Here is an 18082-nt window from a genome sequence, read left to right as displayed (position 1 = left end):
TTTTTTTTACTGTAAATTTAACTAGCTACAACTTGTTCCAGAATGCCCAGAGAACATTCAAAAGTACCGTAACAATCCCATTATGTTTGCAAAAGGATGAAATTAAATGTTTCCTAAACGTTCGCATAAACGTTCGCAAAATTCAGAAATAACATTTTTATAACTTAAAGGGAACTTTAGCGAAACGTTCTTGAAAATATTTTTGTTAGCTGTGGAGAAAAGTCATTTATTACCCCTCTGTCATTCTTAATCGGTGTGTGTGACAGACCTCTGACAGGAGAGGGCGAGATTTCATTAAAAACAGTCAACAGGTGAGACACCCTACCAAAATCGATGCCTTCTAGTGGGACGCCGCCTTAATGCAGTGCTCGTCGATCTCGCCCTCTAGTGCGCGACTAATGGACCGCCTTTACATGCATTCAGCTCCAGAATCAAGGAGAGATTGCTTCATACGCGCGCGGCACACACACCCATTCAGATTTTCGCTCTCCGCGTTCGTGTGCGCGCTCCTTGTAAATCTCCAACCTTGTGGAATCGAATAGAAAGACACTTGTGGCACAAGAGCGATGAGGATCAGTACGCATAGGACGCTGTTTGTGTTCATCAGACCGTAAAAATATTTAAATATATGATTATTTACTAAACGGATCTCCAAACTTTCAAAAAGCCGACCGATGTGGACAGATGTGCTGATCCAGTTCTGAAGCAGCCGATCATCAAGGTGAGTGGGCACTGTTAGTTTGATTGGATGTCGGTGCGCGCGCGCAGCGCACTGCGTTGTTTGGGGGGTTTGAACTCAGTTTCTGTTAATACGCATTATGCAAAACAAGGCATATAAGCACAGAGTCTGGCAGAGGCGCGTTTACATCAGAGAGGGAGAGAAGCTTATTTCACGCCTTGCGGTTATTGTTTAGTTACATACTGACAGTTCTGTTGGTCTATTTTGCATTTTTCGTAAGCTCTTCTTAACACCCTGTGTGGTGCAATGCTGAGGAATTGTTTAAGAAAGCTTCTCTAAGCTGTTTTGATCTTAAAGGAATGTTTTACAGTAAAATTTAAATTCTGTCATGTTGTTTCAAACCTCTCTGCATTTCTTTCTATAATGGAACATCTTCTTTCATGCTATGAAAGTCAGTGGGGTACAAACATATTTTTATTTCTGTGGAAGAAAGAAATGCATACGGTTTGGAATGATATGAGGGTGAGTCAAATATGTATGTATATATATATATATATATATATATATATATATATATATATATATATATATATATTGGATTTTAATTTTGGGGGGAACTGGAACTAACTGTTTAAGTATTACTATACAATGTTTTCTCTGTCAGTGATGATGAAGACTGAGACAATAAACACTTCCAAAAAAGCTTATAGGCCTAGATTTAAAAATGTATATGACTTCTCATGACATTACCATCAAATGAGGCATCGCTAATCTTTTCCACGAGTACTGAGACTACAGACAGACTGGTAAGATGGTTTCCCTGCCCTTTTGCATTGTAATGGATGTTTTTGGGGTAGATTTGAAAGGCCATGGCAGGACATTGGTCACTCACTGTTATAATGGCATGATCAACTACTGCCGGATCACTGGGGAAGACATTATTTAGACCTGTCTAGTACTGAATAATCCAACATAGGCTCATTGGAAAACTGCACCTCTACCTACATTTATACATGTACCAAAAAGGAACATACAATTCATACAAAAAACAAAAACAGAAACACTAGTGGCTGTAAACAACAACAACTTTTATTCTTTTTCATACAAAGTATGATTACTGGGGCAGGTTATTAACTTATTTTCATGCGGTTCCTTGCACGATACTATGTTATTATGACCTCAGAATGCTTTTAACATAGTGCATGATTTGTAAACTAAAGGCCCCGATATACTCGCGGTAAAGTTCTTTTTCATTCTTCACTCAGGGGTAAAAAGAAATTTGAAATACATGACCAACAGTATACTGTTATATCCCATTGACGGCCATAGTACTGAAGAAAAAAAATACAATGGAAGTCAGTGAGGCCCATCAACTGTTTGGTTACCCATATTCTTCAAAATATCTTCTTTTGTGTTTAGTAGAAGAACGAAATTCATACAGGTTTGGACAAACTTGAAGGTAAATGATGACAGAATGTTAATTTTGGGGAATTTTCAACTATCCCTTTAAAGGGTTAGTTCACCCAAAAATGAAAATTATGTCATTAATGACTCACCCTCAAGTCGTTCCAAGCCCGTAAGACCTCCGTTCATCTTCGGAACACAGTTTAAGATATTTTAGATTTAGTCCGAGAGCTTTCTGTTCCTTCATTGAAAGTCAATGGACGGCATACTGTTCACGTCCAGAAAGGCAATACAGACATCATCAAAGTAGTCCATGTGACATCAGTGGCTCAATCTTAAGTTTATCAAGCGACGAGAATACTTTTTGTGCGCAAAAAGTAAACAAAAATAACGACTTTATTCCACTATTCATTGCCTTCTCTCTAGGCCTCGAGTGAGTTCACGTAGTGTTTTTGCGTAGCGCGTCTGTGTTGTACGTCACACACATCACACATGACCAGCGTCGGCCAATAGTGAGCCTACGTGTGACGTACAACATAGACGCGCTGCGCAAAAACACTACGTGAAATAGCTCGAGGCCAAGAGACTCAGAGAGAAGGAAATGAATAGTGAAATTCGTTATTTTTGTTTACTTTTTGCGCACAATAAGTATTCTCGTCGATTTATAAACTTAAGATTGAGCCACTGATGTCACATGGACTACTTTGATGATGAGTCATTAATGACATCATTTTCATTTTTGGGTGAACTAACCCTTTAACCCTTCTAGCACTACTCACCAGAAATTTTTAATTGCGAAATGTGCAAGAAGCAACATATTATCATTTTGCAGAAATTTAGCCACAGGCACGTTTTTCCAATGAGCGTGGGTTGAAATAATCATGGGTAACTAACTAAATCAGTCTCACTGGTAGTTTGAAGATTTATTACCTCTAAATAGAGCAGAGAAATAACATACTGACCTGGGGAAAATCAATCCCACAGCCCAGAGAGCGAGAAGCAAAGAAAAAGAGATAGTTGAAAAGGATAATGTTCACTAATAAAGACTTAAAAGGAATAGTTGTGATATTTATTCAGACCTATAAGTGGAAAAACTAGGGCCTGAATTAAGAAAGAAAGCTGAAATATGTCATATAAATGGACACCTGCTATTGTGAAATATGCACATATTTGTCTGTCAGACTGTAGAGACAGACACAGAAAACAACAGCATACTGGAGATGAAAGCTGGATTAAGCTCAAGATTTTAAAAAAAGAATGCTGCAGAGCTTTTTTTAGACAAAAGATATGCAGAGAGGAGGTTTGCAAGAAATGACTCACGAGAAGAATGATGAAATTGGTGAAATGTTTTACAGGGGAAAAGTTGTCTGAATTTCTATCAGTGTCACTTTATTTATTCACTCTCAGAAAAAAAGGTACAAAAGCTGTCACTGTGGCGGTACCTTTTCAAAAGGTACACCTTTGTACCTAAAGAGTGCATTTAAGTCCCTCAAAGGTACATATTGGTACCAAACATGTACATATTGGTACCAAATGTGTACATATTAGTACCTAAATGGTACATATTAGAACCCTTTTGAAGGGTACTGTCCCAGTGACAGCTTTTGTACCTTTTTTTCTGAGAGTGATTGGTTCAAAAGCAGTGCTGGTCAATTGCTATACTAGTTCAATTAAGGCATGATTGTAGTGGGCTTTTAATTCGCAAACTGTTTTGTGATGAAACCTCATCCTCTTCTGTCAAGGGTCTTTCACATTCACTGGTTAAGAATGGCAGATTTTTACAATACACACACATATTGCACTTTGTTATTCTTCTATACTGTATATTTGAATTAAAGTATTTAAAAAATGTATACTTAATTGCAAATTTAATGTAATGTTTCCAGACACATAATTGTGAGTTATTTGCATTTAAATGAAAATGTAATATATTAAATACAGTGAGCTAAACTTGAGTGTTTTTTAAACTTTAGTACATCTTTATATGTAGTTTCATAATATTTTCTTTGAAATGTAGGTAAAGTGTAGAGTTGCATGTACATAATAATCTAAATTAATTTATGCTAAACTAAAATGTACTTTAATGTCCTTTCTATTGAAACTTTTGCCTCCTATTTGCAAATGAAAAGTAGTACTAGTTGGATTTCTAGTTTTTAAACTATGTAAACCTCATTAGTAAAACATGACTGCTTTGAGTTCATAAAATGTTGCGTTCTGTTCTTGAGCGTTTATGGGGATCACCTTTTGCCAAACTATACTCAGGAAGTGTTGAGGTCTACACGAAGATGCAGTTATGCAAACTCTCACACGTTTGCATCCATGCAACATGCACACAGACAGACATTAGCAAATAACAAATGACTATAACTGTATAGTCATATTAGTCATATTACGTGACTGTATTAGCAAATAACTGATGCAATACCAGTCTGCATGTTGCTACAGAAAGTTTACAACAATTTTAACAGTGTGTGCTATTCATGAAATACTGAAGACACACTGACATGCAAATATTTCTCTCTGCATGTCTAATCTTGACCATTTAGGGCTGTATACAGCCTGGCTCTGGTAGTAAGCCTGGGCCTATGACATTACTTATTAAAAACACAGGAAACACAGCATGACCCCTTCTACTGTCAAGTCGGATAAACAGGAAGTCCATGTGTTTAAGAGAGTGTACTGTGAATGTTTTAGGGTTGTCTGTACCTAATTTCTACTGGGACAAGAATGAGAGAGAGATGTGCATGAGCATGTGCATGTTGGGTTTCCATGTTTTATGGGGACTTTCAATAGACATAATGATTATTATACTGTACAAACTGTATATTCTTTCCCATAACCCTAAACACAAGGCTCACTTTCTGCATTTTTACATAAAAAAAAAAAATATACAATTTAGTATGATTTATAACCTGTTTCAAAAAGATTAAGGTAAACATATCTGGATAGTATGATCTTCGCGGGGACATTTGGTGCCCATAAAGTAAGGTTTACCAGGACCACACACACGCACACACACACATAAAGAGAGTTTCTCATTGTGTAAGAGAGAGAGAGTTCTGTTATTTTGCATAACTGATTTGATAGTGCTGCATTGTGTTGCTGCTGAGAGATGGACAGAAAATAGGAGAGAGAAAAACAAGTCTTCCTGTCTGCTTATTCAGTTAACCAGAATTTTACAGTAACCACAGTGCAGCGGCAAGCACGTTTCTCTCTCTCTCTCTCTCTCTCTCTCTCTCTCTCTCTCTCTCTCTCTCTCTCTCTCTCTCTCTCAGTTTTAGGTTTAATGTGATTTATAGGCATGACTTCACTAAAAACGGCACATTTGTACTGTCTTGACTTTTGTAGCACAGCCGTGTGCAATGAGAAACTGTGAAACATGTCAATAAAGTAAAAAAAAAAAAAAAAACACCCCAAAAGGAACCTTTTAGGGTTTCCCATCATGTGATCATTTTATGGATTTAGTAAATTATTTTGTTTAATTTATTTTTAATTGGAATAAAATGTTATGAATTTATCAGCTCGTAAACATACTTATGAAATATGCCGAAATAACCGTTAAACACAAAAGTTTTCTGCCATCATTTAAGAGATTTCTCCTTATGAGCCAGAGATACAAGCGCACAGCCATCTTTCGAATATTTTCTATGAACTTGCTTTGTGTATTTCTCTGGCATCGCTGTCGAAGAGTAAATAGCTGTTGAAGTGGAATTACCTATTGTAGAGTTAAGGAAAGTTATCATGAATATTGTAACATTTTAAGCGGATGTCATAACGTCGGTAAATCCGTAAGATCTTACCTTCATGCTGTGGAAATACAAACTGGAAGACAGAATACAACGAGCGCAGATAAGGTTTTGACATAATTGGTTCTTTAAAATATTACTTAAAAATGTAACGAAAATTGTACTGCCAAAGCATTTGCAGCATAAGTGTGCAATAAAAAAAATTCTGCAGTGTAAAATGAAGTAAAATAGCAATACTGTGAAAAAACAAGTAATTTATTCTCTGTGAAATACATACATAAACAGTAACTTCCGCCTTTTGTTAAGCTGTCAAACTGTTCCATTTTCAGGGCAACAGGAAGCATCTGCACTGAGATAGAACGACCAACAGTGAACATTCCCTCTATCTTTCCTACACACACAGACAAAGCAGCCTGGTCTTATTGTATCAACACGTAACATTTGTAGGTGCAAAACGTACATTTTTGTTTGAATAGATGCTGAAATGTACAATATGGACATACTGACAACATTTAAACGTAAACATTATTTTACGTATTTACAGCTAAAGAAATACAAAATTTTTATGAATGTTTTATTTCATTAAGATATTTGTCCATAAACTTTTACCACTTTTATAGGTAAATTGTATATTTCTTAAACTACCCCCAAACTCTTTTGTACGTCTAAAGTTGTTCATACGTAAATAACTTGCGTTTTAGTGCTGTCAATATTGTACATTTCATTGTGTATGAAAACGTAATTAAATGTACGTTAAATCTCCAAAAGAGTCTATTCCTCAACACTTAATGGCCCTAGTGTCGAAGTCGACTCTGGCACAGGAATCGACTCTCGTTGTCGACTATGGTGCTGTGTTTGAAATCACTCAATCATTTATAATAATATACATTTGACCAAGGCTTTTTCTCGTGGCTTTTCCCTCTATAAAATTAAGTATTGGGAACAACTAGGAAACAATGGTTATACTCGTCATTTCAAATTTAAGTCATCTCTTAACTGGACTAATTTGGCCAGTCAATATTACACACTTAAAGGCTATTTTCGACACAAAGCAATAAGTGTGTTATAATGTTGGCAATCTTGTATTATTATTGCTAACCCTGTTTTGAAATGAAGTAAATGGAGCAATTGGAGCCAATTCTATTGAATCATGATGTGGGAGCTGGGAATAAGAAGTCGAAAAATCGAACACCCCTAGTAAAAATACACATGAATACTCGTGAGATCACGTTGGCCACAAGCCACAAGATTCACAGAAGGCCTTAGACAAAGACTATGTTTACATACACCCTCATATTGCGATTATAATGATATTTAGACAACTTTACCTCATGTAAACATGAAACAGTTTAGACTTTTGTACTTTTGTACAGTTTGTAATGATCAAATTGATGCGATTAAGCTCATAATTGTAGCAACCATGATCTTATTGTATGCTGATTTTAATAGCAATAGACTTACATGGATGACATTGCATTTGAAGTAAGACTAAAACAGTGACCAGTAACACACACACTGTGTGAGAGTTCATCATTTGTGCTGTGCATTGGGATATGTGAATTATGGTGGTAAAAATAACTGCAATTCTTGGCGAATAATCAGAATAATGAAAATTGCATGTACTCTGAATATTGGAAATAATAATTACATTCTTAGGTGGTTTCAGCAAAGTGACCAAAAGGACAATCATAACAGATCTTCCCACATAAAGCCCATGTTCGTAGATGGCTTGAAAAACGCAAAAATCACGATGATTTTCGCATGGGTCAAGAACACTTTTTAATGGCAGAACAGACACAAGTTCTCTACATCTCCTGCTCTGTAACAAGACACCAGCATAATAGCCGTATCTATTCAAATGAATGCATGGCTTGGATTAACTGTACAGCTATTGTAAGCCTCCAATAAAATTATGAATAATATGTGCCCATTACACTTATTATTGTTATTATTATTATATTCAGATTAATATAAAATAATGATACATTTGATTTAATTATTATTGCTCACACAAACATACACACACTACCCACACTAAATGCTATAAAACTGGCAGATTCTGCCCGCAAAAAGGCTTGAGAGTGAGAGAAAACACCTGTACATCCACATGACTAAGTCTGACACGTTACAAAAATAGCTGTTTCCTGCAACACAGTGGTCTCTACTGTGGTCCAAACAGCCGCAGACAAAAAGTAAGCTCATTTTCACTCACTGTTTAGAGATGCCGCTTCTTTTGTTCATGTTTCCTATGTATAGGGTAGAGTGGGGGAAAAGTGTGACATCTCTGATGCAAGAAAATGATTACTACCCTTGAATGTCTTGCTCCAAATAAAAGCTTAAAGAATTATAGAGATGGACAAAATATCCCTGCTTTTACTGAGAATTATTTTAAAGTCCCCCTGTGGAGAAAATCGAGGTTGTAATATCGTTTATATGTCTATGTTGTGTTTTCAATATGCTTTAAGACAAACCACGTATAAATTCATAAGTCAACACCATTGCTGAGTATTCTCTCTTTAAAACTGCAGTGAACCAGTTTCAAAAACGTGATTTGAAATCGCTGGTGTTTCTGACATCACAAACTTCCTGATCGTCAACGAGTGGATCTCTAAGCTGGTGCGAGTGAGTAGAGGCGGGGCTATGGAGTCAAAATAGGGCCATATATATCTGCAAAATAAAAAAATGTTTTGCAAAAAAAAAAAAAGTTTTGCAAAAAAAAAAATATGTTTTGCAAAAAAAAAAATGTTTTGCAAATAAAAATAGAGTATTGAGAAAAAAAATGCTTTTTTGCAAGTAAAAAATATAATTGCAAAAGAAAAGTTAACCACTGAGAGAAAAAAATAAAGTTTAGCAAAGTAAAACTTCAGCACCATTGACTTTGCAACACATATTTCCCTTTGCGCCGCTCCTTTAAATCCGCGTTTCAGTCATCCGTGCCTCTGCGGCGCAAGCTTTCCTTTGCGCTTCATTTTTCTATGCGCCTCGCTTTGTGTCCCTGATTTGACGTGGGGGAGGGGTCAAGAGGTTGGGGTGTGTCTCAGAGCCGTTAGGGTGTGTACAAGGGATGAAGGGAAGGCGCGTCCTTCTCGTTACGTCATCAGCGCGAGCCCCAGACCGAGTGGATCGATCGAAATGGCAGAGCAGAGACATGCGGGTGATGGATCACAGGTATGTATTATTGATCGCTTTCTTCAAGTTCACTAGATAGACCGATAACTAACGTTATATGTAACTATGTGTAACATCATATCCATCACCCGCATGTCTCTGCTCTGCCATTTCGATCGATCCACTCGGTCTGGGGCTCGCGCTGATGACGTAACGAGAAGGACGCGCCTTCCCTTCATCCCTTGTAAACACCCTAACTATGGAGTCAAAATAGGGCCATATATATCTGCAAAATAAAAAAATGTTTTGCAAAAAAAAAAAAAGTTTTGCAAAAAAAAAAAATGTTTTGCAAAAAAAAAATATGTTTTGCAAATAAAAATAGAGTATTGAGAAAAAAAATGCTTTTTTGCAAGTAAAAAATATAATTGCAAAAGAAAAGTTAACCACTGAGAGAAAAAAATAAAGTTTAGCAAAGTAAAACTTCAGCAGCATTGACTTTGCAACACATTTTTCCCTTTGCGCCGCTCCTTTAAATCCGCGTTTCAGTCATCCGTGCCTCTGCGGCGCAAGCTTTCCTTTGCGCTTCATTTTTCTATGCGCCTCGCTTTGTGTCCCTGATTTGACGTGGGGGAGGGGTCAAGAGGTTGGGGTGTGTCTCAGAGCCGTTAGGGTGTTTACAAGGGATGAAGGGAAGGCGCGTCCTTCTCGTTACGTCATCAGCGCGAGCCCCAGACCGAGTGGATCGATCGAAATGGCAGAGCAGAGACATGCGGGTGATGGATATGATGTTACACATAGTTACATATAACGTTAGTTATCGGTCTATCTAGTGAACTTGAAGAAAGCGATCAATAATACATACCTGTGATCCATCACCCGCATGTCTCTGCTCTGCCATTTCGATCGATCCACTCGGTCTGGGGCTCGCGCTGATGACGTAACGAGAAGGACGCGCCTTCCCTTCATCCCTTGTACACACCCTAACGGCTCTGAGACACACCCCAACCTCTTGACCCCTCCCCCACGTCAAATCAGGGACACAAAGCGAGGCGCATAGAAAAATGAAGCGCAAAGGAAAGCTTGCGCCGCAGAGGCACGGATGACTGAAACGCGGATTTAAAGGAGCGGCGCAAAGGGAAATATGTGTTGCAAAGTCAATGGTGCTGAAGTTTTACTTTGCTAAACTTTATTTTTTTCTCTCAGTGGTTAACTTTTCTTTTGCAATTATATTTTTTACTTGCAAAAAAGCATTTTTTTTCTCAATACTCTATTTTTATTTGCAAAACATTTTTTTTTTTGCAAAACATATTTTTTTTTTTGCAAAACTTTTTTTTTTTTTGCAAAACATTTTTTTATTTTGCAGATATATATGGCCCTATTTTGACTCCATACCTAACGGCTCTGAGACACACCCCAACCTCTTGACCCCTCCCCCACGTCAAATCAGGGACACAAAGCGAGGCGCATAGAAAAATGAAGCGCAAAGGAAAGCTTGCGCCGCAGAGGCACGGATGACTGAAACGCGGATTTAAAGGAGCGGCGCAAAGGGAAAAATGTGTTGCAAAGTCAATGCTGCTGAAGTTTTACTTTGCTAAACTTTATTTTTTTCTCTCAGTGGTTAACTTTTCTTTTGCAATTATATTTTTTACTTGCAAAAAAGCATTTTTTTTCTCAATACTCTATTTTTATTTGCAAAACATATTTTTTTTTTGCAAAACATTTTTTTTTTTTGCAAAACTTTTTTTTTTTTTGCAAAACATTTTTTTATTTTGCAGATATATATGGCCCTATTTTGACTCCATACGGGGCTAATTTGCATATTCTTATACCCGCGTATACTAAATGAGGCAAGGGTGTAGAGTTACATTCAAGCTGTTTTAAGGCATGAAGAATTTTGTTAAGGAAAATGCTTAAATATGTCATTTTGGTGATCAAACATGAGTTTTATGGGATAAATTGTTTGACTACGGGGGACTTTAAGATGTATATTAAAACCCTATTATTGCTTTGCAGTTCTTTGCAGCGGGTGATGCTTTGAACATCAGCAAAAATAGGCTACTGTTTGCAGAGTTGTGTACATTATAATTCTAGTTTATATATAGTTTATATAATTCAGTCATAATTTTAGTTTAATGATCAAGGACTTTTAGTTTTATTGTTTTGTGTTCTCGTTTGTCTTTAGTTACCATGGTTATTAATTTTAGGATTAATTAAATTACACCTGTTTGCATTTGAGTTTGTTATCTTGTGTTTTTAACCCCTTCAGTTCATTTAGGGTATGTTTACACGACACCATTTTCAACTAATAACGGAAAACTTTTTTATGCGTTTTGGCCGTTCATTTACACTACAAAGGCATTTTGGGGGTCTGAAAACGCAAGCTTTTGAAAACGGGTTTCAAAGTGCAAATGATTGTTGAAAATGATAACTGGAGCTACAGTTTATGGTCTGGAGCTGTGTGCTGTTGGCAACTAACAACGAACTCTTGTTTGTAAATATTGTTTGTAAATACTGTGTTCTGTGTGTTTTTTTTTTTTGTACTTCCTTGTCATTCGTTTATCATCTGCGCTTTATTTTTGGGAAGCATAATTTTGTTGTGCTTCTGCTATGATAAACAGACATTCACTCTTGGATTGCGTCTGCAACGGAGGGCGGTGAGCGTTATTGTTAGTGCACTCGACTCGCATGCTGGGGGATCGGGTTCGAGCAGGGCGAGCGTTTCATATTATCGAGCGTTTCATATTATTTTGAAGTTTCCCCGGGCGCCGCCATTGGCTAGCAGACCATCACCTGCTGTTAGCATCCCATTGACTCCCATTCATTTTGGCGTCACTTTGACAGCGAATAACTTTACATCTGAGGCGTTTAAAGACTCCATTTGTCCATTATTTATTTCCAAAGAAACACGAAAATGTTTAAAAGGCTCCATTACCTTGTATCTTACGTTATGGCCCCGTAGAAGCAGTTTTTGTAAAAATAGGCTAATGATTGCGTCATAACCACGCGACTCTCTGTCGCACAGTAGAGAAATTACCGTATAGACAGGAGGAGAAGCTCGCGGGCAATCGGGGGGACGTGGAGGCAAAGTGACAAAATAATTAATCAGATTACCTAGCAAAAGTTGCTCCTGCTGCTAGCTCATGGACAGCTCCTACTCACGCTCTCCGTCTCTGCAAGATTCGGAAGGGAATGATTGAGATTTCGCTTGGCACAGCTACTAGAAGACAGACGGGTTGCGTCAAGCTCAGTTTGAGTCTGTGTAGTAGTAAGAGCTTCTAATTGACTTCACTTGTCTCCGTTGAATCCAATGGGGTCGCTGTCTATGGGTTCGAGGCTGATTCGGAGCAGGGTGGTTAGGATTGGAGAGGCGGTGTTGGAGTTTTGGAGGCGGAGCAATGAAGAGAGGGGTGTGTTTGTCTGGGTTGATTTCAAATATCAATAATGTCCAACAGCGTTTTTTTTTTAAATACAGCTCCACCCCCCTTTTGAGCATAGATCTAAACTTAAATGGTTGCAATTCCTGAATTCTTTGAAATACAGAACTGAGGTTGGTCTTTTTTTAAAGGTGATAATCAGCAGATTATTGCAGAAGTGAAAGCGTAAAAAGTTATAGAAGTTTATGTTTACTGTAAAGCAAATATATATTTTAAAAGTCTGCCTACATATATATATTAAATATATATATTTTACAAAATAATTTGGACTCTAAAATTTCATTGGATAAATAGGATTATGCCTAATTTATGATAATTACTAAAATATGTGATACGGAATATGAAGAGCTAGTGATCTCGGTCGGTCACAAAAATAAAATAAATGTAATATAATACAAAAATAAAATATTTCATTTATCTTTATTTTTATTACTATCTGTGCACTGTTGTCTTCTCTGTGCACTGGAAAGCTTTCTTCTGTCACCAAAACAAATTCCTTGGGTGTGCAAACATACTTGGCAATAAATCTCTTTCTAATTCTGACTCTGAAATACGGATAATCTCTTCATTTTCTGCAGAGAAATGAATCATGTTTCACATGATTGGCTGCTCACACATTTATATCTTCAAGCACTGCAGTGTAAATCATAAATCCAGAGTTGAAAGAGACAGTTGCAGCACTATAAAGTAGCAAGCACTGTGAAACCACTAATCCGATCTAATTTAAATTAGATTTGTTTCAGTTTGTCAATTTGAAACCCTGAGTTTGGAGTCATGAATTCGTTGTACAACACAGATACCATTCCTCTAAATAGCATATGGAGTCTCTCACTTCACTTTCTCCCTGTTTTTTTCTCCACTGAGGTTTCTTTAGGTGAGACCATGATCTAACTTTGACAACAAAGATGAAACATCCAATAATGAGAATGGGATTAATAGTTGCATCATCAGTGAGTGTTGACCTATCATTGCTTTACCTTCAGTGACTGATAATATCACACTCGTATGTGTATCTGAGAGAAAGCTCCTTTGTGAGCGATGTTATTTCCTCCTCTAATGAGTGATGTGGGTCTGATTAGATCAACATTTTTATTGTACTGTCACGAGAGAGAGAGAGAGAGAGAGAGAGAATGAAATAAAGAAAAACAGATGATGTTGTATTCATATTTGAAGGTACTCTTTCTTTCTCTCTCTCTCTCTCTCTCTCTCTCTCTCTCTCTCTCTCTCTCTCTCTCTCTCTCTCTCTCTCTCTCAAAATGCAGTCAGACTTCATTCTGTTAGGTTAGATACATCTTTCAACCCCTGCGCAGTCAGGACACACACTCTGCAGGAGGGACTGAAATATTCAAAACACCTCTGCCATAAAACATCGGACAAACACACACACACACACACACACACACACACACACACTCACACTCACTCACTCATAACCTTCGATTAAATCGCTGTGAGGATCAATAGTTCTGGGGTTCTGTCACCAAGCAACAGAAGCTTCAAAAAACAGCTGCTTACAGACGATCACACACACACATACACATTCACACACACACACACACACACACACACACACACACACACACACACACACACACACATACACATTCACACACACACACACACACACACACACACACACACACACACACACACACACACACACACACACACACACATGCATGAGTGTTTAAATCCTCATGAGCATCAGTGACAGATGACAAACAAGAAAACTGTTTGATTCAGAAATGCATCTCTATAATGCAAAAAAAAGTGTATAGTTACCAAATCAAAAAATAAACTTGCAGAGCTATATGAAATTGACATAAAATCAATTATGTTTATAATTGTATGTATCCATTATGAGTCTGATGCCAGTACATGTTCTCAGTAAACTACTATAGTTGACCTTTTCAGATGAAGGGTGAGTTTGACATATTTACATATGGCTTGTTTGTCCTTAAAAAAAAAAAAAAAAAAACTTTGTCTTGTCTTTTAGGACGTGTTTGATTTAAGGCCTATCCACCTTTTAACTTTCACCCCATGATGCTTTGCACAAATAATGGGAGTAACTTCCGTTAAACTGTAAACAATCAACGAAAGGTTTGCTCTATGAATGCAATAATAAGCATTTTTAAAAACTGGGTATAATGAGATGACATTATTCTAATCACCCTTTTTCAGCCATTGAACATTAAAATTGCAAGCATTAACAAATTACTACAACAAAGCACAAATAATCCCGAAAGCTTGATTATTTTCACAGCAATATTACGGTTGTAATGTATAAATATCACTGTAATGTAAGTCTGTATGTAATATGTTTCCTTATTACACGGCTCTGTGGAATACTTGATTCTGATTGGTCAATCGCACCATCCAGTGGCATGTTATTCCCAGATAACGACCGCTGAAAACAGATAACACGGCGCATCCGGGTCACTGAAGTCAGCAGCGCTATACGCTTGCTAGGTAAATTTTTTTCTTCGTGGAAGTTTTGCATTTGGTGAACTAATAAAATATTAAAACTCAGTCAAATCAATATTTTGTGTACAGTTATTTAATTATGCCATCCAGTATCGTGGACTCACTCTCTCTTGTTTCATACAGCAGTTGCTGCCATTTTGTGACTATTGTTTTGTACACTGTTGGATTATAAAATACAAACAGGTGCGATTTTAAAACAATCTGAAATCAATATCTCTTATCTCCATAATTATTTATGTGGTGAAATGCTGTGTAATAGATGGACATTTAAGAGATACAGTATACAGTCATTAGTGTTTGAACTTCTCTCTCCGCGGAAGCTTTGCGTTTAAAGACCTAATAAAATATTTCATCAATATTTTGTGTCTAATCATTTACTCATGTGGCAAGTAGCCGTGTAATAAGGTGATGAAGATTTGCATCAGCCTGAAGGGGTTTACTTACTTAATCAAAAATGTTCATTAATTGGAACATTGAGTGATAATATTTCAAAATGATTCTGTTATTTTAACCTACAATAAACATAGTTTACCTGCTTTAGAAACGTTCCAGTAAACACTGCTAATTGGGATTAGATGTGAAAAGGGAAGACAATCACATTTTAAAGCATCCGTGTGAAAACAAACCTGGAAAGAGATGTGAGCATTTGGGGAGAAAAACAAGAGATTCTTAGTGCATTCCAGTGAATTATTCATGGGATATATCATCGGGAGAGCAGACCACAAATGCCCGGCATGTTTTATTTTCGTACTGTATACAGCGGAATGCAAAGAAAAAAAAAGAAAAGAATCAGGAGGAAAAGAATGCAGCGACTGAAAACAGATCTATTCTTTTTACACTAAAATACCAAACGTTACGTTATTCTCCTGATGTCTGAACATAAAACGTGAATACAATTTTACAACTCTTTCAATCAAACTGACGGATAAGGATTATTAGTAGCACAACCGTATGATTTGAAATGATTTGTTTCAGTCTTTTGAGTGGCCCCATGATCAAACACACTCGTTAGGAAAAAGGTGGATTGGTTTACAGTTCGTCAGTTAATAGCGGTCTGTGAACGGTTATAGAAATTTGCAACACAGAACAGAAGTCAAATGGACATTTTTTTGTGGGGTTTCAGTAGTTGTTCAGTTAGAGGCGATCCAACTCACACACGTCCTAAACACACATCTACTGCCTGTTCTAAGAGTCTCTTTTGTATGGAGACTATTTCTCTTTTCTTCTGTTTGCATATCCTTCTTTCCCTCACCTTGTCACTCCATCTGTTCCTTGCCCTGCACTCGTTTTCTCAGCACTGCGGCTTTTCTGCTAAAACTATTATTCTCTTCTCTCTCCATATGAGGGCTGTAATTGTAAGTGTCCACCCACATCTCTGCAGTCTACACACGCACACATTCACCATACAATGAGATCCTATATAAAACACGCTTCATGTAGCTTAATGGAGGCTTGTGTGTGTGTGTGTGTGTGTGTGTGTGTGTGTGTGTGTGTGTGTGTGTGTGTGTGTGTGGCTGTGTATCATTACCCAAGATTGGTTGCACTACTGTCTACAAGAAAGCAGATTTTCCATGTATAGGGGTGTCTGTCAAACAGAGTACTGAGGCTAAATTAGCCAGTCAGAGCTCAAATACATTTGGTTTGCATGGAAAGTGAAATGGCTTGTTGTTTTTAGATGTTCCTCTTATTAAACTACACTGAAAAAAAGGGTTATTAAAATGATAACATCTAAATTAGCTGGTTTTATTCAAGTCAAAATGATTATTTATATATATCCTAAATATTTAAGCAACCTGAATACATTTATTTATACAAACAAAATATATGTGTATGGGCTTTATCAAGTAAGAAATAGCTCTTTATGGTAACAGGTTACAACTTTTTACAGTTGATATTTTTTTTGTGAATTGTTTTATGTGTACATTTGTTTATTTTGTTTATGTGGAATTCTCTGTATATACACTATAAAACATCCTGTTATTTTTACAGAACTAAAAACTGGCAGCTGCATGTGGTTGCCAGAATATTTCTGTAAAAAACTGTAAATTCTACAATTTAAAACTGTAATTTACAAAAAATGTAAGTAAAAACAAATTACATTTTAAACCAGTAAATCGAACAATGCTTTTATGCTGCATTTGCAAGGCCACACTGCTAGTAAAATCTGTTTGGTACTTTTTACATCCACCATTATAAAGAATAAAGAGAAAGACACATGATGACGTTCATCTGTAGAAAATGATGGTGATTTTAATGGTAAAAGACCAGTTTTTTTAAAAAAAAAACTGTTAATTGCTTAACAACAGAAATTTTCCGTACAGTGAATAACTGTAATAGAACTAACTGTACATTTAATGTAATTTTACAGTAAAATTTTTGGAAGGGAAAATAACAAGTCATTGTATAATTTAGTCAAAAACTGTAAATTGACATTCCCAAAATTCCCTGCATGACACTTCACTTTTGATGTATTTCCATTGAAATAGTTTTTTCTAATCAGTTATGTACATAAGGGTTTTATGTTACATCTAATGTTGTTAAATCAATGTTTTTATGTCACGTGTTACCATGACGGTGTTTTGTGTTAATGTGAATGACACTGTGCATCAGCTTGTGGAAAAGCTGCTTGTAATGGTCTTTGATTCATCATTTGACTTTCTTATCACCACTTGTTATTGATGGTTTTCAGTCTATTACAAAGGTAAAGAACAGATGATAGTACTTAAATAGGTTGGTAAATTAACATTATATGAGTTAATGAAATACAATTTTTTACTGTAAATTTAACAGAATTTTTTTTTCTACAAGCTGAGGTAAATGTAACATACAGAATGTGCGCACAGTGTTATGAACACAAATACGAGCCCGATCTCACGGGAAAACGTACAAATTCTACGAGGTGGCTTATTCGTACGAATTCATACGACCTGGCTCGTACGAATTAGTACGATTTTTGCAAAATCGTACATATTTTACGAATTGGCCAATTCGTGTGAATTCATACGAATGACCTACCCCTGACCCCGCCCCTAAACCTACCCATCACATGGGTTTAGACAAATCGTACAAATTCGTACGAGCTAGGTCGTACGAATTTGTACGAATTAGCCAACTTTTTATCATTCGTACGAATTCGTACGAATTGGTCGTGAGATAGCGTTGCAAATACAAAACACTTTCATGTTAACACACATGACATTAAAATTATACAAAAAGCATTAATTTAA

The 18082-nt window shown here is 36.6% G+C and overlaps 1 protein-coding gene across 1 annotated transcript in view; it reads left to right on the top strand.

The window, feature by feature from the left end:
* Nucleotides 1-363: 363 nt before the first annotated feature.
* Nucleotides 364-18082, top strand: part of LOC308706224 (RAS guanyl-releasing protein 2) — a 51093-nt gene continuing 33374 nt past the window's right edge. Inside the window, exon 1 of the mRNA XM_081391704.1 lies at nt 364-721. The gene's annotated coding sequence lies outside the window, so the exon portion shown is untranslated. The remainder of the gene's footprint in view (nt 722-18082) is intronic.

The sequence above is a fragment of the Scardinius erythrophthalmus genome (genome assembly GCF_964197995.2).
Source record: "Scardinius erythrophthalmus genome assembly, chromosome: 2".
In the NCBI taxonomy this organism is placed as follows: Eukaryota; Metazoa; Chordata; class Actinopteri; order Cypriniformes; family Leuciscidae; genus Scardinius; species Scardinius erythrophthalmus.
Note: the sequence above shows the minus strand (reverse complement) of the source record. Positions and strands in the feature narration are given on the sequence as shown.